We start from the raw sequence: 27526 nt of genomic DNA, 5'->3' as shown, positions 1-27526 counted from the left end.
CGGACAAAACACATTGGAAAGACTTTGTGAAACCCCTTGTACATGCCTACAACTGCACAAAGAATGACGTTACAGGATTCTCGCCATACGAACTCATGTTTGGGCGGCAACCACGTCTACCAATTGACTTAGCTTTTGGACTACCTCTTACAAACAAACAACATACATCTCACTCTCAGTATGTCCAAGATTTAAAGTCACATTTGGAGGAAAGCTACAAGATAGCAACTGGAAACGCAGAAAAGATCATGCAGAAGAACAAAATAAGATTTGACAAGCATATCATTGCTGCTGATCTTTCCGTTGGAGACCGTGTCCTTGTCAGAAATGTACGTCTGAGAGGAAAACATAAGCTATCAGACACATGGGAATCTGAAGTGTATGTTGTTACCAAAAGAGCTGGAACATTGCCTGTCTACACAGTCAGACCAGAGAAAAAAAATAGTCTCCAACGTACCTTACATAGAGATCTTCTTCTTCCTTGTGGGTACCTATCTGCCCCAGAAATCCCAATTCCGACACGAATCCGCAAGCCCATAACTCGTTCCAACACAGAACATCTAAAAAATCACGTCGACATTGATGAAGATGAAACCCCAATATACTGGTACAGTGAATTGCCCATCTCTGAGCTTTCAAGATTCACCACCATACTTGACATACCAGCAGATCCCATTAGTTCTCTTTCCAGCACAATACTACCAACTACCAATAGCACAGCCCCTGTTGGTGCAGCAGCAGAGGATGCTGCTCAGAACCTCTCTAAACTGAAAAGAACTGGAATGGAACCAGCAGACATTGCTGAAGAGGAACAAGCAGACATTGCTGGAGAAGAAAAAGCAGACATTGCTGAAGAGGAAAGGGCCCGTTCCTCTGAAGACGATGACTTGCCAATCTCCACTTCAGACAATGTGGATGAACTTCCAAGACGTCCAACTAGGAACAGGAAACCACCAGAACGATTTCGCTACGCAAAACTTGGACAACCAGTATTAGACACCTTCCATACACTTTTTCATGGGTTGGCTACTGCCTTCACATATGCCTTAACAGACACTGAGTTTCCCTTGCACACATTGCAGCAACCAATTAGCACACAACCAGGTCCATGTCCGAGACGTACATGAAATCAGGGGGGGAAAGTGTAACCCAGGTTCAATCCTAGCAGGCTTCCGTAGTTCAGTATAAATGGCAGCCAGGTCACTTCCGTATCCTTCACTGGTCTGTTGTGATGCTGGTTGCTACGTTGATGCTACATACTACACACAGGGATTCCTCCACGATTCCTAAACAGATTAACGTTTTGGTGACAATTGCTGCAATCAGCGGTGAGTCTTGTATTGGTAGAATGTATTTAAAATGTGTAATGTTATGTAATGTGCCCGCTAGCTTAGCGGTTAGCATTTTCAATAGGAAATCTACATTGAGATAGCTCTCGTTAGCTGCTAAGCTAGCGGCTAGCATGCTAATAGTATTGCTAGTAGAAATATCTTATGCATGGGTCTTCACTGATCCCAATTACTTTAAGTGTAACCTTGTGGGCTTTTGGCTATCAGCCCTGAGGTATTGCTTTGTTGTTTACTGGCTGAATGTAAACAGATTAATGTTTTGTATAGAAATGGATATAGAAATGTTGTACAACCAGAAATGTATTTATTTTATTTAAGAGATTTATTAAACCAGGAATGTATTTATGAGATGTATTATACAAGAGATGTATTTATTTTATTCAAGAGATTTATTTGTATTTAAATGCGCAAAGGGAAGATACTAATTATTCCTTGTGACCTTTTACAGGTCAGGTTTTTTGTTTGGATATATTTGCTTTTGCCAGGTGCGGCAACCTTTCATGGACCTTGATGGCGAGCTAAGATTCTAAACCTATCCTCCCTGCCAAATGGTGAAGTAGGATTAAACGGAAATTAATGAACTTTACCCCGGAAGCTTTTCTTTTGTTGTCTTTTGCCTTTACTGGGCCCCTGAAAAATAATCATGTGAATTTGAATGAACTTGTTATCTTGAATACAACTATTTTGTAACGCATACCTGGTTTCAGTTGTATTTTTCACACACATTCAGCTCCATAGTCGTTCCTAGTTCTTCTGAATATCACTCATTTAATTACAGCTGATACACTTGCTACAGTAGCCTCCTGCAAAGTTTGCAAAAATAACATGCAAGAATCTGCGCTGACGAGCCACATGAAAGGTACGCCGTACTAAAGCATTTTATATTAGGCTAACGTTGCATGTTACGTTTGTTTAAGCTAACGTTAGCTAGCTGAATAGCGAACACGATTTAGGGATAATAATAATAATAATTGCAGGGGACAATCATTTCAGAGGAGCGTACCTATGTTAATATGTACGTTACAGACGCCATCACTCAATACTTTCATCAACACTACTCTGGATGATAAAGGATTACCAAACTCTCTCTCCCTTGCCTCTTCACAATGTTTACAGGTTCACAATGTTTATAGGTTTGAAATGTTTATAGGTTATTGCAATGCGTAATGTTATTTCTCTGAAAACACAATTTTTTTTAATCTTATTTTACTTCTATACTATTCTAGCCTAAATTAGCTTCTACTTTTACCTGCATTTTGTACACTGTCCTGTTTTGCAATTGTCCTGTCTTGTCCCTACACCCTGTCCAATGTTTTCTTTATGTCAGTACCTACCAGCAACACATGTCTAGTATGTTGTAAAACTACATGACGAATAAACAGATATTGTATCTTGTATCTTCCTCTAGGCCTACTGATTGCCTGCCTGGTGTTGACCGACGCGACGAGGTGTATTGCCTAAATCCTAAATCCAATCCACGGATTGCTTCCTAGTCGGAGGTAGGCCTAGTATGCAACACAGACTGTAGTTTATAGACTGTGCATAACTGCAGTCCCCAGCTCTAGTGCTTCCCTCCTGAAATACTGAAGCTCAGACATTTGTTACCTGTGCAGCACACCTGAGATTAATCACTTCATCCAATACTGTTTGACAGTACATTTACGTGAGCTTACCTCTCTTACTTCCCTGTGGTGGTTTTTTTACTGCCTCTATTCCAGATTTGACATCCTCGTGATCCTGGTGTGCGTGCGCCATCCTCGAGGAAATTGCTAGTGACTGTTCGAGTGTTGTTGCAGCTAAGGTAGTTAACATTTCGATATGATTGTGTGACTGCGGTCTCGTCTAAATGGGATGCTCGACTACCTGACCTTGAACACCTTTACAACATGCTCATGTTCATAATCTGCATGCAAACTGAACAATTCCTTTTGTTGGTTGCCTTTGTTCTAGGTCATCAGAGAGGCCAACCATCCTCTTCAGTGTCAGGCAGCCAGGCTAACCATCCTCTTCAGTGTCAGGCAGCCAGGCTAACAGTCCTCTTCAGTGTCAGGCAGCCAGGCTAACCGTCCTGTTCAGTGTTAGGCAGATTGAATTATATTTGGGTAGGTAACTAGTTACCACGCACAACAATGTTCCATTGTAAATATATTGGATGTCAGCATGTGTCTGAGAAGGTGCATAACTTTGTTCAGCACACAAAGATGCACAGTAATGCCCCCAATTTTCACTATCAGTGTGGGGTGCCTGACTGCTCACGGAGGTACAGAAAACACACAGCACTGACATCGCATATATATAGGCTGCATAAGTGCTACCTGCAAGCTGCTCGGCCTATACCGCCTGACATATCAGCTCTACCACCTGACACATCCTTGAAATGTGTGCTTGAGGCTTGTGCATTTAAGTGTGACACTTTAGCCTCTCTTATTAAGCATTTGAAGACACACGTAAGGGGAGGAATGGAAACTAGATGCCCATTTAGAGGTTGTGATTGCAGGTTCACAAACGTGATGACTTTTGCTTCACATATTAACAGGAAACATAGGCGTGCAGAGGATTCAGTTTTAGATGACTTGGTACTAGACAAGTCTATTACTACAGAGTCATTGCCAAAACCCATTCAGTCATCTTCAGAATCTGCTGGTGAACATAATGATGAACCAGAAGTGCCATTAGTTGTGGACGAAACCCCTTTTTTTACATAACCTTACACTTTTGTATTTGAAATTGCAATCTAAGCTACTCTTACCGGCAAGCACCATACAAACCATTATTGATGGCTTTCAAAGTGCTCATGAACTTGGTCTGTCTCATTCACTTAACATTCTGTGAGTGAGAAATTGAAGAAACTTGGAATCCCTCAGGCCACTATAAGCAGCATCATCGATGAACTGATCAGAGAGGATCTACTCACACTCTATAACAGGGGAAGACTCAGTACAGATGCAAAGAGGAAGGCTGCTTTTAAAGAGTGTTTAAAACGTTATCAGAGAGACACCAACTTCTCCAGGCCTACCTGAGTGCGGGAAACTTGTTCCCTCCACTTATACAGGTAGAGAAGGGGACTGATTTGTATGTGGATGATTACAACGACAAGATCAGGGCATCTGTAGCCAGTTGTAAATTCAAGTCTCAGTCTGCAGTGGCTTGTAACAATGTTACTGTCAAAGGCACAGACTACAGAAAGGGGATGTTCATCTTGCTTGGGAACAGTGATGAAGGACTTCACATGGGGAAGATTATGCTGGTCATTGTTGCCCATAACTCTGTACACTTTGTCTCAGAGTAACACACTTCTGTCAAGTTAAGTGACATAGGTGTGTACTGTGACTTAGGAGTGGCCCAAGAGCATTATGTGTGCATTAAGCACGAAGATCTACTGGACTACTATCCTCTTCCAGCATACAACGTGTATGATCAGATGCTTATTGCTCTCCACCATTCTTTTCCGGAAGCAGTTTAAACAGGGAGGAAAGAGAGGACATGAGAGACGGGGAGGAAAGAGAGGACATGACAGACGTGAGGACAGGCGTAAGTACTGGAGCAGGCTATTTAGTCATGGCAAACTAAAGCTCAGTTTTTAGTTGTAACCTTGAAGATAGTTTAATTTTTTATTGTTGATAGTATAGCGAGCACAGTTGACTGTTAATGCCCATGAAACTAGGTAATGGAAGCTATAAAGGGTGCAGTTTGGTCATATTTACCGGGCTTCCCTGATGACTTGCTGACTACCCTAATTGATGAGCTTGGAGTGGAGAGTGTCGAAGACCTGGCCTTAATGGAGGAGAAGGATCTGGTCAGATACCTTAAACCAATTCAGTGTCGGAAGCTGCTGAATGGTATTAAGCAAGGTAAATTCATATTTTGACTCGCATAGCACTTACCCCTAGTTTCCACCGGGTCCGTCTGCGCCGAGTTACGGCTGCGTAATATGCCCAAATCAACAAAAACTGCGAGCTGGCACGCAAGACGCTCAGCTTCTGAAATGCGCCCAGTGGGTTATGACGCTGGAGGAGGTCGGACCAAAACCGCCGTCACGCGGCGCAGACGGACCCGGTAGAAACTAGGGGTTAGAACTAGGCCCTTGGAACATTGTCACAACTGGTAGACAATTGGGCCCCTAGCCCTACATCTTTCCCTGCCTTCATTTATGAATTGTTTTTGACCCTTCTAGGATTTGTAACGATTAATATGGAGGTGCTCTCTCCTCATCCAATTGCTTCAAGCTCCGATAACACTCTGGCCTCTCCACAAGCATTCCGGCCTCCACATCACCTGTTGTCCAGCCCCCCAAGCTCTACCCCAAGCACTTCAAGCTCCACGAACACTCTGGCCTCCCCACAAGCATTCCGGCCTCCACATCACCTGTTGTCCAGCCCCCCAAGCACTTCAAGCTCCTCACAGTCTCCACAGCCTGGCATGCCATGGCATGTAGACTTTCGTGTCAACTGGAACCAGATGCCAACAGCCATTCAGCAAGCGGTGGAAAAAGAAGAGAGACCAATGCCAGATGAGAGAAGGGCCTTTGTGAACGCGTTGGTGGATCAAATGATGCAGCACGAGTGCAACCCAACCAGAGCCATGTGCCACAGCATCGTCCGATTAATAGTCAGGAGCCACCCAAAAAGCTTTGCTGACATTAGCAGGCGAGGTGAAGTTGTTGGAGATGGATGCCCCTCTCTTCTCCAACAAGTTAAAACTAGAGTGGAATATAAAACTAGGAACAACACTCTGGCTCGAAGCCGAGAGGGAAGAAGGAACACTGGAGTGGCAGGAGAGTCCAGACTGACGAGAGGTCCTGTCGACCAATACGGGTATGTGTAGGGGTGGACAAAATATAGATATTGCAATTATTGTACGTTGAAGGTTTTAAAGATTACAGTAATAATAATTCCTTGCATTTACATAGCTCTTTTCAGGACACCCAGTGCTTTACAATGGTCTTCTCATTCACACACTGAGAAGCGGCGAACATACAGCGCCAGTGTCCTCTCCATTCACACTCGCACACTAATGGCGATCAGCAACCATGCAAGGCACAGGGGTTAAAGGGGCACTGCCATGCTAGACTAATTTAGGTTATTTGAATTGAATGTTTAAATTATGTGTGTAGATTTTGTATAATCGCCGTCAGTGTAACTGTGTCCATGATAATTGAAATGTTCCCACTCCAAAACCAGTCCAAATGATCGGCCCCAATAGTATTGATTTAACCTATGATTCCTATCCCTAGGTGTGTGAGGTGGTGCCCAGCAGAGTTACCAGAGGGGGAGACCGAGGCAACGTTGGAGGATTCGAAAAGGGATCTGCGGAACATCTACTCAGGCATGCAATCTACTTTATTTTTGGTGAATTGACACCTAAATAAACATCCCACATTAAGCAAAAAGGCCACCTTAATATTCAGAATGAGTAATGATGAGAGCATGAAATTAAAGGTTTGACACTCAAAATGTCCCAGAGGTGGGGGACATTGAATTTAATTGTTACTTGGGTACTCTCAAACATGTATTTGTATGTCTGTACACAGAGGAAGGGATGGGTGGGGCAGAGAGAGCAGAACCTCTGATGGTGAGGACCTACATCATCCTGCGGAGGTACCTCAACAGAATGCATGCACCAGCGATGTTGGAGGTCAAAGAGGAATGGCCTTTTCTCAGAGAGGGCTTTTCTCCCACTTTGGCATCCTGACGGACGTCAACATACTTCAGAAGCTCCAAGAGGCCCTGGGTCAGAGAGGACAGACCATCCTGCATTTCTGCCAGAAACTGGACAACCCGAAGATCAGGGAATTTCTGGCCAGCTATGATCCAGAGGGTTCGGAGAAGGCTGCCTGCATTCTCCAGCTCCTTATGGTCTACTTTAAGGAGCCTACGGAGAAACTGATGCTCGAAGTTGATGTACGTTTTTTTTAATTTATTTAAATATTTAAAATGCTAAACGAGTGATTACATTAGGGGCAACTGCAGCTCAGTTGGTAGAGCTGGTCGTTCATCGACCGTAGGGTTGGTGGTTCGAATCCTGGCTCTGACTGTCCGCATGTCGGAAGTGTCCTTGAGCAAGACATTTAACCCCCAAGTTGCTCCAAATGGGCCGAGCTGATCTGTGTTGAGCTGTATTGCGCGGATTAGCTGTTGCCTTAGCATCACCCAGGCGGGGGCTACACATTGGTTTGCGGACGTCCATTTGTAAGCGCTTTGGGTGTCTGGAAAAGCTCTATATAAATGCAAGTAATTATTATTATTAGACCATTTATTATGTTCTGATTTACCTCTGACCAATGAACGATCTTCATCCTTGCATAATGTTAAATCTATGCTATTGTGTGTTACTTTGTTACAGACCTGTGCCACTGCTGCTGATGTAGTGAATACTGCAGCACTCCCAAGCACCCCCTGCTTGATCATTCAAGGTAATGTAATGTTCAGGGATGGGATTTTTCCTGTTTATACAGGATTTCCTGCTTTTCTGACCTGAATGGCTAGATTTCACTGCTGCTTTTATTCTTGTTATATAATTTCTCTTAGGACATCCCTGTTCTGCTCCACCATCGATGAGGTATAGGATACTGAATGGTTACTCTAAAGAGCTTAAGTGTTCCTTTGCATCGAGGGGAGAATCTGACTGAAGGCCTTCCATCTCTCCTGCACTCCATGCAAGTCCAGTCTGTGAAACGACACTTACGATACTCTGACGCCATATGTTTCAGCGATTCGCGTTAGTTAAAATCTCTAGCCTGTTTCAATGATTCAGGGGTCTAACGAGTTGACATGTTCTCGTTCCAGCTGGGCTCGTAACCCATCTACCCATAGAGGAATGAGGTTAAACCGTCTATCCATAAAGGCAGAGGGAGGAGGGCTAGGGAGTTGCTTTGTCGTTCAGCCAGATTCTCCTATCTGCACAGGGACCTTTGATGCTTTTACAGTGACTGTTAAGTAGCCTACCTCACTGATGGTGCAGTAGAAAAGTGCTGTCCACCTGGAGGGTTCTGTGTCATCTCCTTGCATGCTCTGCACTGTATATTTTCCTGCTTTTTGGTCCTTGGCCAATCATGAATGTTACTCGGATCTGGTATTGACATCTCTAGCTCAAGTATTATTTTTGATTGATTCTAGGAATGTACCTATCCACAATAACGCATGACGGGGTATCTGTTCATTTCAGGTGACACAATGAAGCCTTCTGGGTGGATGCTATCCATCGAGGGACAAGTGGTTTGCATGGGGTAGCTGCTTTATTCAGCAGCTACTATGTCTTCAACCTCAAATATCCCGTTGGATCATGCACACTGGAGTTCATCGAAAGGTATTGTAACACTCAAACACATGATCAATGTCATCAGTAAGACTTATCATGAAAGTTGTGTTTCACTATCTGGCTATTAAGTCCATGCCTTTCTACAGAGGCCATAAAGTATATTAAATGCTTTGAGTATGAAGCCTGGAACCAACTATGCGAATTGGGACCACACCATCACTTGATGTTGCTGGGCTATCTTGTTAAAAAATTGACATAATGGTTTAATTCACATTATAGTATGGCTTGAAAATTCAGGTAAGTAAACCTCATGTTAGAGGTACCTGAGGCACTCTGCTAGGCTACAAATAATGTTATTGTGAGAGGATGATCCAACAGGTTTGGACTAGTAACAGTCGGTGTGGGAAAAGACACAGGTGGACACCTTGATAAATGCTGCCTGCAATACATGAGTCTATTTAAAACGGAAATGTATCTTTGCTTATTAACAGATGCTTCTTGGGCATCAACCCGGAGAAAGGCTCCAAGGCAAAGAAGCGAAGCTCCATTAACCCTCACGTGAGCACCCTTCACCGGAAGCTGATATACTGATATAATGGTCTGCATAGACTGCATGGTGTGCGGGGACAAGTCCAGTGGGAAGCATTACGGTCAGTTCACCTGCGAGGGATTATTTGTTTAAAGGATCCGTTAAGGGTTCATCTGTTTTTTATGGAGGTGAACTAGTTCATGTTCCTGTTTGTTTACTCTGTTGTTTATTGTGTCAATAAATATGCCAGTGGGCTTCCATTGATTTTACCTCATTTGTGCGTTTGGTGTGTTGTTTTTAATTGTACAATAAGATTATGTGCATTTTTGTAGTGCAGCTCCAGTACTTCCAGGAGGAAGCTCACACTTTGGTTTCCTGTTAAACTTGGACAGGAAACCATTGTATGAGCTTCCTCCAGGAAGTACTGGAGCTTGGGATTACAGTTATGCACGTGTATCATTGTAAATTCACAGTAAATTACTGGCTACTCCTGCATTACTTTCACAGTACACATTGTAAATTCACAGTAAATTACTGGCTACTCCTGCAGTACTTTCACAGTACACATTGTAAATTCACAGTAAATTACTGGCTACTCCTGCAGTACTTTCACAGTATACATTGTAAATTCACAGTAAATTACTGGCAACTCCTGCAGTACTTTCACAATAGAAATGTAAAAGTACAGGCCCTTGTTGTAATGCATGTACAACAAAATGATGTAATTCCCCAGTAACATACTGTAATATCACAGTAATTGAAGCTGTGAAGTTACAGTATACAGTTGTACCTTTACAACAATGCATCATGGATGTGAAATTACAATACATTGCTGTGAAGACATTCACAGTAAATTGCTGTGAACCTTACTGTGAAAGTCATGCAACAAGTTGCCAGGTAATTATTGTGAATTCACGGTGGATATTTTTACAGTGTAGATAGAATCTTAGCCATGATCTTAAAGTCTACGTTTAAAAGGGATATCAGCCTATAACTGCCACACAAGAGTGGGTCCTTATCTTTCTTCAACAGTAGAGTGATTGATGCCTCAGATAAAGTAGGTGGTAACTGGCCTTTCAGAAAGGCTTCATTGAATACTCTCACCAGGATCGGGGCAAGTACAGAACAAAAAGTTTTAAAAAACTCTGTGGAGTAGCCATCAGGACCAGGCGATTTACCGCTCTGTAAAGATTTGATAGCCTCTGTTACTTCAGAGATGGTCAACGGAGTGACCCATCCATGGCCTCTTGACGAGAGACATTTCCGCCGTACGGAGGTGTGTCTCTTGTAAGAAGCAGATGTCTCCTCTAAGGTGTTGCAAATGTGAAATTACCTTGTTGGCTTTGGTGATATTGTTCATCCCTTTAACGTTCCAGGAAATAAACTGGATATGTCTACCACTCACTGACATAGTCCTTTAAATTGTGGCATAACCTGAGCAGAGAATAAAATAAAAGGGGAGGGGGAGAGAGACAACAGACAGACACACACATACATACACAACAAACCCCAGTCCCATTGGGAACATCAAACATGTGTATCTCCTTGGATACAAACCTTCCTGACGTGGGTCAGTCCTATCCTTCCCTTACTTAACCTCCGTTCCCTCTACATTGAACAGTGAACAAATTCCCCATAAAAACCCCTGAGTTAGCTGCCATAACCGACATCAACCTGGCAGAATAACACCAATTATCTGAGCACAACCAGCTAATCACAAACGTATGTAAACAGTGAGACTGACATTCAACTTAAAGTGCTATATTTAGAAACGGTGACCAGTCTACGTAAAAATTAGCTTACAGGGAGTCCTTCGTAGAGTAACATGACTAGTTGCCGTACAGTTCAGCGTAGCAATAGTGCAGTCCGGGCTATGCTAACGAGCAGCTCAGTAATGTGGCAAGTTAGCAAATGGGCCGACCATAGCTACTGTGTTTTATAGTAGTGCATGCTACCTCTGTTTAGCGGCAAGATACTTCTTAGCTTCCTCGACAGATGACAGCCGAACTTTGTCTCCATTCTCCACCGTAATCATCAGCTTGGCCGGGTACTGGAGAGCAGGCCTGAGTCCGAGTTTATACAGCTGCGCCATCACCTCGCGGTACAGAGCTCGCTGCTGACCTGTGAGCCCGGACCAGTTCAGGAGAAGTAGGCAGGATTTGGTCCCCCAGAAGCTGGGGTAGTAGGTCGGAGAAGAAGGCGGTTGGTCGCGGGCCCTCAATCGACTCAGGGAGACCAATGATGCGGATATTCTTACGGCGGCTGCGGGTCTCGAGGTCTGCAGTTTTTTCGCCCGCAGCTTAGCATTGCTAGCGGCTAGCTCCGCGCATGTAGCTTCCAAAGTCGACAGGCGCCCGTCGACCAAATCCGCATTCGACTCCAAAGAGGTAATACGCTGCCCATGATCAGAGATAGTCGCATGAATCAGATCAATTTTGGACTCGAGTGCGGCGATGATAGTTTTGAATTCCGTTGAGAGGGACACTTTATGGCTCTCCAACAAGCTGGTTAGCGCCTCCATGCTAACGTCGCTAGTAGCGACGTTCTCCGTAGGCATAGTCTTTCTTGACTTGTTTTGCGGGCTTTGGTGGCATGTCTCCTTAAGGTATAAAGTTGCTCAGCTGTTATGTATCGACTAGTGTAAGTATGAAGTGAGTAATGTGGTTTCTACCTAATAAAAAAGTTGGAAGCGAGGGAGTGGAGGAAAACACGTCTACTCCTCACTCTTCATTCCGGAAGTCCAAAAACAACAATATTTATTGTCAATTAACATTGAACTATACAGATATACAGTAAATACTGTGGATATGTGTAATGTTCCTCTCGGGCTGCATTTAAAAATAAAATAGAGAAAATAAATAAAATAGCTTTTGAAAATATGTGCATCTTAAAAGTGCTTAATTTTAGATAAATAAAATAAAGTGTAGCAGCAGCTTGAGTTTCCCGTTTTCTTTGTTAACCGTTTCACATTTCACACTTAACAGTTAACATTTTCAGACGATTATAGAACAATATCAGTCTTTGCACATCATAACAATTGAACAGTTTTAAAGTTTCTCTTTCTTTCCCTCTTATATTGCAGTCCCTCTCTCACTTTTTTTTTAATTCAGTGTGAGAATTGAGCTTGAGCTTGTCCTGCCAGGAGTTTGTAAATCTGGGCTGAAATTGTGTCAGGGCCATTATGGTTAGGGGCGTTTTGGCACTTTTAATGAGCACCACGGTCTCTGAACAAATGAGACAGTGCTCCCAGTGGGCATGATGAACATGAATGAGTCCGTCCACTCAGGGTTAAAAGCTCTGTTCTCACTGTCCACTTTCCTCTTCTTGGAGAGCGCCATGAGTAATTATTTGTCTCTCCCTGTCTGCTGCTAACACTCCTGTTCACTCTCCTCTCCCTGTATCGCTAATTATTCTCTTCACTCACTTTCCTCTCCGCTTCTCTCTGTCGTGCTCTCATCTCTTCTTCTGTGTTTCTCTCCCTGTATCGCTCACTCGTCTCTTCAACTTGCCCCCTGTCGGCAGCGGTTAAAATAGAATCGCCCTGTCAATATTGAAATCCCCTATGAATGTATTGATTATAGGTCCGGGTCCGTATAGGTCAGCGTCTGGGTCTGGATCGCGGTCCGCCTGTTGCCGACCCCTGATCTATTTAATATAGATAAAGTAAGAAATCATTCCAATGTGTACTATAGGACAGTAAAAAAAACTGTTTAAAAGGGGAGTGATTAGTAAAATATGTATAAATAGAAAGAAAGAATGCTAACTAGGTAACATAAGATAATAATAAACAAGTTTAAATGATTTGTTATTGGTTGTGATCATATTCTAAAGATTTTTGGATTATTGAAAAGTATACAGCTCCCTTTCATATGAGTGGTGAGCGCTGTATCCATAAATTCATGTTGTGTTCAAAGTGCACCAGATTGATGCATTTAACTTCAACATTTAAAAAAAAATCTTCCTGGGGTTGTATGACCCCGGACCCCCCTAGAGGATGTGAGGTCCACCCCCAAATAAAGCAGGTTAAAATAATTAAATTGCATACATTTTATTTTAGTAAAAACTGAAAACGGATCCCACAGACCCAAACAGCACACAAAGGTTAAAGGTAAGCATATAATAATGTTAAAATGTGCTAAATATATCACTGCAAAAAACAAAAAAAAGAGGAGTAAAAGTAGCCCCCGACTTGTTTTATTTTTTGAAAGTAGCTCTCATCCTAAAAAAGTCATTTCATGCTTTTAAATGACGGTTTTGATGTGTTCCAGTCAGGCTTTCGACCAAACCACAGCACTGAGACTGCTCTTGTTAACATGTTAAGCCCCGAGCCTGTTTTTCAGGTCTCAGGCTCGAAAATGACATTTCCAGAACAAATGACAATTTAAATTTAAATCCTGAGTGGTTACTTCTTTTTTCGGTTTTCGCTAATTTCTTGACTTTTTCCGACGCGCTTGCATTTAAATCCGGCTCCCCGTCTCCCCGTCGCTCTGTAGCTGGCCTGTACCACTACACCTGCTGTCTTTGGAGCGTCTGCCCCCCACCGTTCTTTCACATAATGGTATGATCCTAGTGTGTCCTTGCATATGATTGGCCGCATGGTGGCCCAGCTAAATAAAGACCCGCCCCTGCCTGCATGGATTCTCAGCAAGAGCAGAAGCGGCTGGAGATTCTGCTCTCCCCGACTGGAGTCTGCTCTTCTAGCGGCATCTCGCGATCGGCGCGTTGGAGACCCCTGAATTAAATCATCAAGTCACCTCAAGTCAGAGGGCTCAAGTCCAAGTCAAGTCCCGAGTCATTGGCGTTCAAGTCCAAGTCGAGTCGCAAGTGTTTTGTGATTTTTGTCAAGTCGAGTCCAAAGTCATCAAATTGGTGACTCGAGTCTGACTCAAGTCCACACCTCTGGTGATTAGTGAGTAAACAAACAGTAAAGGGCAGCAAGTCTGATGCACATTTGATGATCTCAAATAACTTATCAAAACGGGAACAGTTTGCAGAGCTGTGCTTCGTTGACATAAGTCCAGCCATGCGTCACGCCTCTTTTAAACCTCACTGTTGGCTGAAATCGACTCCGGAGAATACTTCAGTGTACCCTCGGTTATAGCTCCTCCAGAGAGACTCCTGTCTCCTCTCTCCTCTACATCTTTGTACCCTCGGCTATAGCTCCTCCAGAGAGACTCCTCTCTCCTCTAAATCAGTGTATCCTCGGTTACGGCTCCTCCAGACAGCCTCCTCGATAATCGATCCTCGACGAGTCTTTAGAGAAATTTGTTTTCCTTCGAGACAGCGCGCCGACATCCGTTTCCGGATCGCTGCCGGAGGACCTGGGAGTCTGTGACGCGAAAATGATAGAAATCACAAACGGCTCATTTCGGTGAACTCGCGCGCGTCTGCTTGACACCGGGACAACCGGCTGCCCTCCCCAACAAGCGCACTTCTGCGACCGCAGTTTTAATTATTATTAGATCTCAGCGCTGCGTTTGATACTGTTGACAACAACATATTGCTAGACCGACTAGAAAACTGGGTGGGACTTTCGGCAACACTTCTAAATTGGTTTGGTTCCTACTTAAAGGACAGAACAAACATTGTCTCAATAGGCAACTACACATCAGCGTTGACAAATATGACATGCGGGGTTCCTCAAGGCCCCATCTTAGGACCTTTGCTTTTTAATATATATATATATGCTACCATTGGCTCAAATTATGAAAAACAACGATCTAAGTTATCATATCTATGCAGATGACACCCAGATTTATTTAAAGGAGACTATTCTCCGATTACAAAACTGAGCAAGTGCATTGAGCACATCAATGACTGGATGAGTACAATTGAACAATGAGAAAACTGAGATCATTGTTTTTGGAGCTAAGAAGGAACGATTAAAAGTCATCGCAGAGCTTCAGTCGGCAGACTACAACACAGCGATTAAAGCTAGAAATCTAGGTGTAGTGATGCACTCAGACCTGCATTTTAACAGTCACATTACAACAGTTATTAAGTCTGCATACTATCACCTGAAGTACATATCTAGGATTAAAAGACTAATGTCACAACAGGATTTAGAAAAGCTTGTCCATGCTTTTATCTTCAGTAGACTCGACTACTGTAATAGTGTCTTCACAGGGCTCACAACAAATCCATTAGAAATCTGCAGCTGGGATTTCTGGTTACGTGATGGCGAGAACAGACGCTTGATTCCCCAGCTCCGTCAGACCCGTGATTAAAATAGTCAAAACCCAAGAGATATCCGACAAATGAACACTAGACTGAACTAGAGAATGCAATTCCTGAAGAAATTGCTAGTGGGAATGCTTTATGCTGAAAAGCTGACGCTAAACTGCCATGCTGAAATGTAATGTGTAAGAAGAATTTAGATTGAAATGATACGTGAACACTGAGGGCTTGAATGTGTGATGAGAGAAGAAAATAAAGTTAAAAGGCTTGGAAAAGCAACAGAATATTTGAACTGCAAACTTTTGAACTAACTTGATGGAGAATGATCTGTCGCCATGCCAACGGCATTTGATGACATCCCATAATACGCTTAGATGCGTTGATGGCTGCATTGTTACCAAACCTGTGAAGTTTTGGGACATTTGGAGCATTTTCACTGAAGTTATGAGAAAACCGTGTTTCATGGTGAGCATTGTGTTGCCATGGCAACGGCAATTGAATAAATCTCAAAACTGTCCCGTAGTGATGTGCAGTAATCAGTGAGAGAAGAGCATTTTCATTGTTCTGAATGAGAGATAAACCTCTTACATGTGAACGTTTTGTTGAAGAACTGTAACAGATATCGGTGACATTTCAAAGCGTGAAGCATGTCAAGGAACTGGAGCATCTGAAGTGTACTTTTTGTGTACTTTCGGGTTAATAATGTGGCCTTTTGGCAGATTAACTAAAGGTGTGCGGCTGCTGTGGTGGGGAAAGGTGAGGCTGAACTTACAATGGGGTTTAATGGAGACATGTTGAAGGTTTTTGTCACTTCATGTCCTCAAGAGGAATTTTGTTTGATTATTTTGCTTAATTATTTTTTATTTTTCAAGCTACGAGATGTTTTCCTACGTTTGTCATGAAAAATGATCTCTCAGGAATATAGGGTTTGGGAATTATGGCAGGTTTAAAAGAAAATATGAAGGCAAAATTAAATCTGTCCTCCACTCTAGCTGTGACATCACGCACTCTAAAATCTGAAGAAGGCCTCTGAACAATGTTTAATAGTTCTAAAAGTATGAATCAGATTTAAAAGTTGTGTTACACGAATAATGTCAGAAAGATGTGTAACATTTTAAAGTTGGAATGAGGTTTCTGAGTGAAAGTATGAAGGAACAGTTAGCAGTTGAAGTCGCATGAAGATTTTTCAAGTCTGAAGAGTTTCTCCATTGACTTCCATGTTAACAATTTGATGAATTATGGGATGTATCTCTGGAATTATGAAAGTTATGAATGAGAAAAGTAATAACCATTGATTCCCGACCGAGCTGAACGTTTTGATGTTTGAACGGAGTTTCTGCGATGTGGAATGTGGGAGCAGAAGAGGCGCAAAATAACCCGGCAGAATAATAAATAATTGTGTGCGTCGAAGAACAGATAGTTGGAATGCTGTATCAGCATTCCCACTAAATGATAGAATCCCCAGAACAATGAGCCAGGGCAAGAAATAAATCAAGAATAACGCTAATACAGGAAAACACGACGAAATGAAAGCTGGCCAGAAGCAGCTAATGCTAACGGACAGTATGCGTAGCATGAGCAGCGAACCAACAGGTGGTGAATCAGACAGAGATGGGGACTCGAGTCTGCGACTCGGACTCGAGTCGCACTTAAGTCGCACACACAGAGACTTCAGACTTGACTTGGACTCGTGACCAAAAGACTTCAGACTCGACTTGGACTCGTGTGTTGGGACTCGTGAACAATCATTGTGTTTTCTATTTTTGGCGTATTAAAGGTGGGGTAGGTACATTTGAGAGAAACCGGCTCGAGATCGCTAGAATTTGAAAATACACAACCGGAGATAATCTGCTAGAGGCTGCTACTTCCTTATAGAGCCCGCCTCCTCCAACACACACGAACGCGCACATGACCAATGAGAGCACGAGATAAGTTTATGCCCAGATGGAAGGCTGACAGGCAGGTAGGCCATCCAGTTATTTTAGCCGGGCTCATTACGCAGACGTGCGTACTGTTACTACCTCGTAGTAACACCATGGCGACCGGCGGCACACCTGCAGCTGTACTGCTTGTAATTAGGTTCAACTACAAAAACTTCGAACAAAACGCCGGCGGCACCAACAAAAGGAGTCTACAATATCAAAATCAAGGATGCTGGCGCAACAACGTCGAATTTCATCAGGCACTTGAAAACTCACCCGGATAGGTCAGTCACATTAACGCATATGGACGGTTAGCAAACATGTTTAGCTCAGCATCAGCTATGTAATGTTAACTTAGCTTGCTACTAGCTTTGTAACTGAATATTTGAAAAGATTAGTGAATTGCTTGTCACACTTGTTTGAGTTGAGTGGCGTTGACATCCAACTCTTGACATGACATAAAAAAGGTCGGTAACATTAATCATTACCCGCTTTTAAGTACTTTTAACAGTTTCCCTGCGGGGAATTAATAAAGTATTTGTGATACTGATTTCTGATTCTGAAGTGTTTTGCTTATAAGTTGTTTGCATTTAGCTAAAGTGTGATGTTTGTCCTCATATTGCATTGCAATAGCCTGTTTAAAGTGATCATATAACAAACAACTAATCAGTACTGATACTGTATGCTAATAGATATAGGAGTGATAATAACACAGTAAATGCTTTGAATTTCTTAGATATAGCTGTGCAGTATTCTTAACAGACTGGATAGCAGCAGACAATAGAAGGCTTATTACAACCAGAAGAGACATGAGACTTTTATTCTTTTAGAGACTTGAGACTTGACTTGGACTCATGACCAAAGACTTGAGACTTGATCAAGTCTCACCCCACAAAGACTTGAGACTTGACTTGGACTCGTGACCAAAGACTTGAGACTTGACTTGGACTTGCAAAAAAAGACTTGTGAACATCTCTGGAATCAGAGATGCTAGCGGAGTTGAGAAAACTCAGAGAAGAAAACAGTGAGTCCTTTAAGGACACTAAACTGTCATTTAACAGACAGGAATCGTCCATGACTGAGATTAAACAACAAATAGAGCAACTGGATGAAAGAATAACAACGGCAGAAAATAGAGTGAGCGCCACGGAACACAAAAGCATACGTCAAGAAAGGGCTGTGGGCTACTTACTCAGAAGAGAGGCTAGTTTAGCAGCAAAATGCGATGACATGGAAAACCGACTGCGGCGCTGTGAGGGAATAATTTTGTATTTACTCCTAGATATTTAACCTTATTGCCTGTTGACGTTAATAACCAACCAATATTCTGTTATCTCCTTTAAGGAATGTGCTCCAGCATTTACGTGTCAGTTTTATGGTCTGATAGGGGGGTTTACGACTGAGAGAATGCTGGCTTCTAAACACCACTGACAAGTGATTGAGTATTTCCAGTTTCCAGAATTGACATGACAACCCACCCGTGCAGTCAGAACCTTTTGTTGCTGTGACTTGTGATATGAATTCTCCGGCCGTTGACTTGTAATAAACTACCAGTGTTTGACATCAAAGCTCCAACTCTCCTCGTGTCTCTCTGAGTCCTGACTCTCCATTGCTGCAGAAGTTTCCCTTACAAATTGGCGTTGTCGGCAGGATTCCAACACATCTTCAGAACTGGTAAGTGTAATTTCAAATCCACATTTGGACATTGCCTTACCAGAATCTGTGATTGACGGTATCCTACAATTACCTGTGAAACTGAGCGGTTGTGTTTCATTTTTTGGTTAATGAACATTTGGCTGATTGCCTCTGTGCATGCTCTGTGCATGCTGCTTTGAACGGAAGTACCATGCACAGCTTATGTTCAGAGAAACCTTAAAGAAATACATCAGTAAAGTGGAGCTTCTGTATGAAAGCAATGTAAATATTTGTATTGGACAAATCGCCAAATTCTGGGGGTTTCAGCGGCCAACACAGCAGTTAAAAATAAGCAGCCCGAGATATTTCCCCCCATTGCCTCTCTAAACACGGCTGCAGAAGCAGCCGCGGGTGTGTGTGTAAATATTCCCCCGTGTCTGGGTGGCTGCAGCCGTGCAGCTGAGAGGAAGAAAGTCACAGCTTTTTGTCTATATCTTTAACTCACACCACCGCCGTCTCTATTAAAAACGAGATGGTCTAAAAGCACTCGTTGTTTGTGACCGTCTTCTACATTGCTGGCAAGGCCGGGGCAGCGCGAGGTGCGTGCATCACCCGATGCGCCACAGTTCTCTATACATGGCTAGAGGAGCTGGTGGCGGTCCGGGGTGCATACATAAAATTATAGGCTGGGTGGGCAGTGGCAAGCAAGTGTAGAACAAAACTGTGTTTCATCGTTGTGATGAACTCGATGGCGGGTGTATAGGCTAGTCGTGTAGGACTACAGTTAACTGTGCTGTTGTTGGAGAGAAAGGGTAGCGGAAAAAAGTCTGTTCTACTGGTCGGGGGGCATAGCGCCACTGGAATAGAGTAGTGGTGTCGCAAGAGGATAAGCTAGTTATCGCTTTTGGACGGTCTTCAGGCACGATCTTAGCACTTGTACAAGGGTGGACGCGCGAGTCAAGGTGCTCCATTTCTATAATTCCCTACCCCCTCTGAAACCTCTTAATTCGGACTAAATTGAGTTGGATGAACTTTGCTGTCACGCTGGTGTTTATTGTGAGTTCATGTTTGTTTGTCTAATTGTTTGTATAGGAGGTCTATATTGGTTTGTCTACCCGCCGTCTTGTATATGCTTTGTAACAACTAATAATGAATCAGTCCATAGCCAGGGTAAAATGAACTAAACTTTAGTTATCTCACCAAAAGTAAATTACTTGAGAAAAATAAATAATGTAAAGATGTAAAGCAAAATTATACATTATGGTATAAATGTGCTGCAAAATGAAAATAAATAGCAAAAGAGTGTTTTTATGTCCTGCATCAGAGTGTGCAGAGGAACATGTAAACAAGAAGCACACTGTTCAGGGTGTGCGCTGTAGGTGTAAGAAGAAAATAAGATGATATTGCTTTAACAATACATTTTAAATTGTATTGCTGGTATGTTAAGATATATTTGTGAACTTGTATAAACCCTATGCCCCGCCTTACACCCTGAGACCCTCAGAGGCATCACTGCTGGTCGTAAAGACCTGCCTGAGGAGATCAGGGTTGCACAAAAATCTGTCTGCTCAATTAGGTCAATGTTGTATTATTTGTTTAATTTATTCTTAATCTATGTATTGTATGGTAATAATGAATAAAAAACGTAATGGATTGAACACATTCCGAAACAAAGCAAGACAGAACTAGACTCAGACATAATACTAATTGTTGTTGAAACCTTTTGCGCTGTTGCTGCAAAATGGAAACTTTGTTGATATTCTATTCCAACTGGCCACTGGCATCAGATAATTAATATAAGTTGAAGTTCAATTACAGTTTTTAAATATAGTTTAACATTCTTTATTAAACTGTTTCAAATTATTTCTAGTACATTTGGTCTACAGACATTACTACAATTCTAATAGTTGTTAAACTACTGAGCTTATGAACAATAGAGTAAAGGTCGCTGGTTAAGCCAGGATCAATATATTTGTTGAGGTTTTTATTGTGTGCATAATAAATGTATTAAATTAATTGAGCAATTTTTTTTTTTAAAGGAGTATAATGTTGCAATCTCTTTAAGATAAGTAATTGCAGTTCCAAGATATATGTTGTTTTCCCTGGGCCTCTCCTTCACAGGCCCACACAATAAATCATGAGACTTCCAAATCCTAACAGACAGAGATCAGTATCACTTTGTGTTGCAAGCCAAATCCATGAAGGGGTTCTACTTGGCCCAATTTAAATACCAGAAAGAGAGTATTCACCCAGCTGTTTTGATTTCTTAAAAAAAAAATTCCAGTCTAGTTTCCTTCGAGTTCAGTCTAAGCTACGAATTGTTTCTCATAAACATTCTCACTGCTGTCCCAAATGTTTTAAACCTTGGGCAGACAAGCTGCACACACACCCACACACACACACACACACACACACACACACACACACACACACACACACACACACACACACACACACACACACACACACACACACACACACACACACACACACACACACACACACACACACACACACACACACACACACACACACACACACTTTGGATGAGTATTCGCCTTATCTACTTTCTAAATTGTTGCCATCTTTAGAGTTATTAGTAATTCAAGATAGAATAGCTAAAACTTTGACTTGATGATTTTGTTCACAACATTAGACCTGTCCTCTAATCTCTACTAGAATAAGATACGTGTGCATGTTTGGGTGTTTTAACACTCCCGTAATGTACCTAATCTTGATATCCTTTTCATTACAGAGCTGGGAAAATGGTGTATTGCTTAGATTCTGATCCGTGCAAGTCCAATTTTAACTGACTTTAGTTCTAATGTTAATGTTAATTTGATTTCAACCCATAGGTAATTATTTAAATTAACTCAACATTTCACATGATGATGGATTAGTGTTCCACAATTTTCCCACTAATTTGTTTTACAATTAGGCCAATGGTAATGAGAGACATTGATGATCTTGTGTCCTTTTTGTTAGTACATGGTTCCATTTTGTCTATGGCCTTGGACGGCTTTACTAAGAGTCACCCAGTTCTGCCCTGCTAAAGTCCGGCTGAGTGCAGTCGCAGAGATGTTATGGCTGCTCTACATGAAATGACATTAATGGTCTTGTCCGAGAATGGACACCATTTCCTGCTCCCAGAGAGAATGACGCTCCTCAAACTGAACATTACAGCCGTTGACACTGTCTCACGTGGGTCTGTTCCCCCCCACCGAGCCATGAACTGAAAGCTTGACATCTGCTTTGAACACCTGGAAGCCTCCCTGTCACACCAGCACCAACCCTTGGGTCAGTCAGATGAGACTAACGGCTTCACTTAGGGCATTTGGGTCAGAAATATGACTCTCGTTACCACAGAGTGGGTTTTTTATTTTTTATTTAAGGCTATTCATACTGCTATGCAGAGGATGCCTGTAAGTTGGCAAGCTGTTAAAAGCCCCTACTATTTTTAGCATAGGCCTAATGTCAGGGGCCTCTTACTGTCTAATTCTGCATGTATTCACATTATATGGACAGTGTTTCCACCTGGTAACACTAGAGGCTGCACGGTACTCAGGCTACAATACAACCATTCTGTTCTGCTCTAACGATTCAATTGATAGATTCTACATCAAAACAGTTCGTTTTTATTGTTTCCAATGATAACGTCACCTTAAGTGGAGGAATGCAAACCTGTTTTCAAATGTAAGGTTTTGAATTTGTTTGACATTTCTCAGTAATGACACCCTCAGACGCCCACTATCATTCATGCTATGCCTTCAGTAGTAACTCAGATGTTAAGGGGGTTGAAGCTTTTCCTCCTGCATCGGCTATGCTTTGTTCTTTCAACAAAGGTATGCATTTCCTGCATAATATATGTTTCTCACAATTGTTTTTTGTAAGCTGCGCACAGGTGATACTGAGTCTTCTCGAGTAATGGATTATGATGAGATGTGTCTAAAAATAGAACAACAACATTATGTTGTATCGTTAATGTCCTGTAACATAATCTTCCTGTCCAGAATAATGCACTTGAACCCATTAAAGCTTTGTGATTGGCCGGCGAGACCCCATGTGTCGGCCGTGACTGGTGGGCATTGGGCAGTATTTCGCTGACGTTGTCCGTGTCAACAGAAGTGACAGTTCGCACACACACAAGACCGCAATTATGGCAGAAGCAAAAAAGCCCAAAATATATAATTTTCACTCCGAGTGGGAGGATGATCATTTTTGTATCTATTCCAATTCAAAGTCCATCTGTCTCATCTACAATGCGAGCGTGGCTTTATCGAAGAAGGGTAATTTAGGAGCGGCATTTCAAAACAGTGCACAAACGCTACGAGACGGAATTCCCTCCTAATTCTGCCCTACGCTCCCAAAAGGGGAGGGGCCTGAAAGGACAGCTAAATGCACAGCAGTCCATTTTCACCAGGCCCAACAACAAGAGCAAGGCTGCTACCATAGCATCTTATCGTGTCAGTCACGTTCTTGCGAAACACATGAAGTATTTCAAAGACAGCGAAGTTGTGAAAGAAGCTTTCCTGGACGCTGCCGACGCGCTTTTGGGGGACAGTCAAAAATAACAGTAGCATTTCAACAGGTTTTTGATATAATAAAAACTCAAGTTAGATACCATTATTAATCAGCTGTAAGTTTTAGTTTGTTTGAACTTATTCATTATTGTACAACATGGTATAAGAATGCAAACATTCAGATCTGTTCTGTTTAAATTGATTATAGTCTATTATCAATTCAGGTTAATAAACTAGTGTGGCTTGCATCCTATTTTAAAAGGCATTTATTTGTATACTCGACTAAAATACAACAAAAAAAGGGTTTGATTCTATTAATTTTGTCTTTTTTTATTGCACTTTGGGAGCAGATTCCTGCGTAGCTTCAGATCTGAGTTATCTTATTAGTAAGCCTAATTTATAGCAACACTATTTGTATATAATGGCAAAGAAAGGGTTCAGTGTCTTTTCTCTTTTCCCTGTGTCACATGTGGCAGCACTGTTCAATTGTTCTTGAAAACATTACCCACTGTAGTATGTGACGTGTGAATAAACTCCAACTCTGTATCAACAACACTGTTGTGTAACTTCAGTTAAATACTTGTATGTGTGTAGATTAGAAAGAGGTAAGATAAAGGATCTGCAGTATTTTTAGTATTCATCGTACAAAGGTCAGTTTTATACAAGTAGAAGTGTGTATTTACCTGGTAGTAGGCTGTCAGTAATGGCTACGCCTCTCTATTTGGACTGGTAGATCTCGGCAGACTGGCAACTTTAAAAGTACCTCTCGGTTCAAAAAAGGTTGGGCACCCCTGATCTATACCATGCTTACATGGACTCGTATGTTTTATTTCATATCGAACATAAGTGAGAGAAGAAAGAGATGGGAAAGTGAGAAGAGAAAGAGATGGGGAAGTGAGAGAAGAAAGAGATGGGGAAGTGAGGAAAGAGGGAGATGAGGATGAGAGAGAGATGAGGAAGAGAGGGATGAGGAAGAGATGAGGAAGAGAGAATAGAGAGAAGAGGGAAGAGAGAAGAGATATTTGCGAGTTGCATACTGATACTGAGTCTTCTCGATGAATAGCTTATAGACGATACCATGTTTAAATAGACTCCTACGTTGTTATTACATATGTGACATATGTAAGGAAAGGGAGGGGAGAGTCAATTATATTGAGTAATTGATTTCATATTGGAACATTTATTTCTCAAACCTATGTTTTATGGAAGAGGAAATGTATTTCTGATAAACTAATCTTTTATCAAATGGTAAATGTTGAATTAATAAAACATTTAGAATCATTGAGAAGGGGTTATATCCGCAGGGACGAGCTCACCTTTAACTTAAAATAACATTTATCTGCTTTGGACTGATGAGTATCTGATTCTTGCATGTTAAATGATTAACACAAACCTTACATTTATGCATGTGCATAATAATAATTCTCCCAAATAATTATGAGGGGCCTATCCTATTTTTGTAATTGAATGATAATATGCTAATCCATTACCTGGAGTTGTCTTAACTCAGGAAAACATCCCTATCAAGTGTTAACCCAATAACTAGGACGGCTCTGAAGGCCAAGGGTCAGAGAGAGAGGGTCACACTCTCCGGCTGCAGAGAGCACCCCCAGCCACGCGCAAGGAGGCACGAGGTCGTTCGAGATGAGAGGATTCTAATCTTCAACTTTCTGAGGAGATGGGATGCTTCTTCATCTTTCTGATCGGTTGGCTCAAGCAGACAACCCTGCAGGACGAGTGAGGGCTTCAGAGGCTTCTTGGAGGAGTTTGATGTCTTCCTAACCTCTCCCATCACGGGGGGGGGCATCTGGATGTGCCACTTGGAATAGGCAGTTACACTGCTCTCAAGCAGATAGCAGAAGGAATGCAGGCAGATGAGCCTCCGTTTCACTGGGGGGATCAACTACAGTGCTCACTGAATGAGCCACACAAAAGCAGAGTAATTGGGGGGGGGGTTGAAATATGGCGCTCTGATGAAGAAGAGTTTTGAGCCAATCAGCACCTCAGTGCTAATCTACAGCATCAGGATGCCTTTACACACCAGACACTCTGTGTCATAAAGAGAGGAGGAGAACGAGTCAGGAGGACATGTACAAAGATAACATTTGAATTGAATGACCAGATATTTACAGATGTACAGGTAATGATTGTTTTTATATTTCCGATGAACAGACATGTGTTAAATATATTTTGTCAGATCAGATTACACTTTCACACTAAACAAAATTAATTAATTGATATGTTCAGATTATAAAGGTATTGAACAATAAGATATTTCTAATATTATAACAGATAATGTTACTTAATTGTCGAGCAATCAGGCTTAACAACACTACTCTTCAACGTATTACCCATGCACAGACAGACCTACAATGATGGTTCAAGTGTTAAACGTTTAAACCTTCCTTTCCAGGTTTTTACAAAAGTCTTTGAATATTTGCCTAACTTTTCCTTTTCAGATTGTTAAACATTTTGAGAATTGTTTGATTTTTCCTTCAGATTTTAAAATGACATAATGATTGATAGTTGAAGTAATGTAATTATGTTATCATGCCATAGTCTTTTGATTTAATATGTAATGAAGTAAAGTCATCCTAAATTGAAGACACTGCAATTTTGCAGATTACAGATTGATCAAATCACAACTGTGAAGTGTATACCTTAGCTGGATCTCTTATGGTCCTGAGTTTAAAAAGATGTTTTTGCTATTATGCATCTGTGTTTTATGTGTGTTCATTATTGTGCTTTTGACAACAGATGATCCAAACATTGATGATAAATGATTTCTTTTGTGATTGTCATCATTGTGGTTGAATGTTTCAATCTTATTCTACTCTGTGATGTAATTGATGTTGTGTAAGACCACACCTATTGATTTAAGTATTGACCAAATTATTATTAGACTAATGTTTTCAGGTTATCATTATTTGATGATGGGGGTTTACGACTGTGAGAATGCTGGCTTCTAAACACCACTGACAAGTGATTGAGTATTTCCAGTTGGGGGATATCTCCTGTAGCTCCACAGATGTTTACCCCTCCCCCAATATGCTGATTAACTCTCTGTAAACTAGTTAAAAGATCTATCGAGAGATAGGCTGGGCAGAATTGACATGACAACCCACCCGTGCAGTCAGAACCTTTTGTTGCTGTGACTTGTGATATGAATTCTCCGGCCGTTGACTTGTAATAAACTACCAGTGTTTGACATCAAAGCTCCAACTCTCCTCGTGTCTCTCTGAGTCCTGACTCTCCATTGCTGCAGAAGTTTCCCTTACAGGCGCAATAATATCAGGCTGTACGGAATAAGAGAGGGAGCAGAGGAGGACGCATTTGAGTGCAGAGGAACAAGTTGAGATCTTCATATTAGGTTGAATAATTAAAACAAAAGTTAGCTATAATCAAATATAGTCAATTATATTATTGTATAACCCACAATGAAAATGCTTCATATTTTATGATTTTCTATATTTACAGTATAAACAAAACACAAGTGGTTTGTTAAATTGAGTGTGTAAGGCCTATTATGGTTTAGGGGTGCAACAACTAATCGACTTAATCGATTAAAATCGATTACCAAATTAGTTGCCAACTAATTCAGTCGTCGATTCGTTGGTGACGTCATCACATGTGTTTTACGCGCCATTAAGCTCCAATGTTATTGGTCTTTTTATCGGTACTGGAGACATTTAAAAAATATATGTCATGTATTATTGCTACAAAAACATTATATCGCAGTCTTAGTGTCGCCAACTAGTTTCTAATATGCAAAAAGACAAACAAATGCGTCTATGATGTATTTTCGATCAGACGAGATCTCTCTGTGTGCGAGGGGGCGGGGCAGTTTACACACACGCAGCTGCTACATGCAGCAACACACTACAGAGATGGCGGAGAGAACGCGCTCCGAGGTGTGGTTAACTTTACCCTTCTCGATGTGGAGAATGCTCATTGCCAAAAGTGCAATAAGAGTTTAGCATGTAAGGGCGGTAACACGAGCAATTTGTCTAAACATTTAGCAAAAGTGCACCACATTCAGACGGAGGAATGCACCGGGTTCGACTGCCTTTCTAGTAGCTCTGTAGCACCACCCACGAGTAACGTTTCCACGTCAGGTGTTATGTACAGTATGCTAGC

General features: G+C 41.8%; 1 protein-coding gene and 1 pseudogene across 1 annotated transcript in view; one reads left to right on the top strand and one right to left on the bottom strand.

Moving 5' to 3' along the window:
- Nucleotides 1-27526, bottom strand: part of LOC117466050 (E3 ubiquitin-protein ligase HECW1-like) — a 181245-nt gene that overhangs the window by 59624 nt on the left and 94095 nt on the right. The gene's annotated exons all lie outside the window — the stretch shown is intronic.
- LOC117465508 (uncharacterized) lies at nt 4100-9409 on the top strand (annotated as a pseudogene).

Source organism: Pseudochaenichthys georgianus, chromosome 20 (genome assembly GCF_902827115.2).
Source record: "Pseudochaenichthys georgianus chromosome 20, fPseGeo1.2, whole genome shotgun sequence".
In the NCBI taxonomy this organism is placed as follows: Eukaryota; Metazoa; Chordata; class Actinopteri; order Perciformes; family Channichthyidae; genus Pseudochaenichthys; species Pseudochaenichthys georgianus.
The sequence above is the reverse complement of the archived record's forward strand: the minus strand, read 5'-3'. Positions and strand labels throughout refer to the sequence as shown.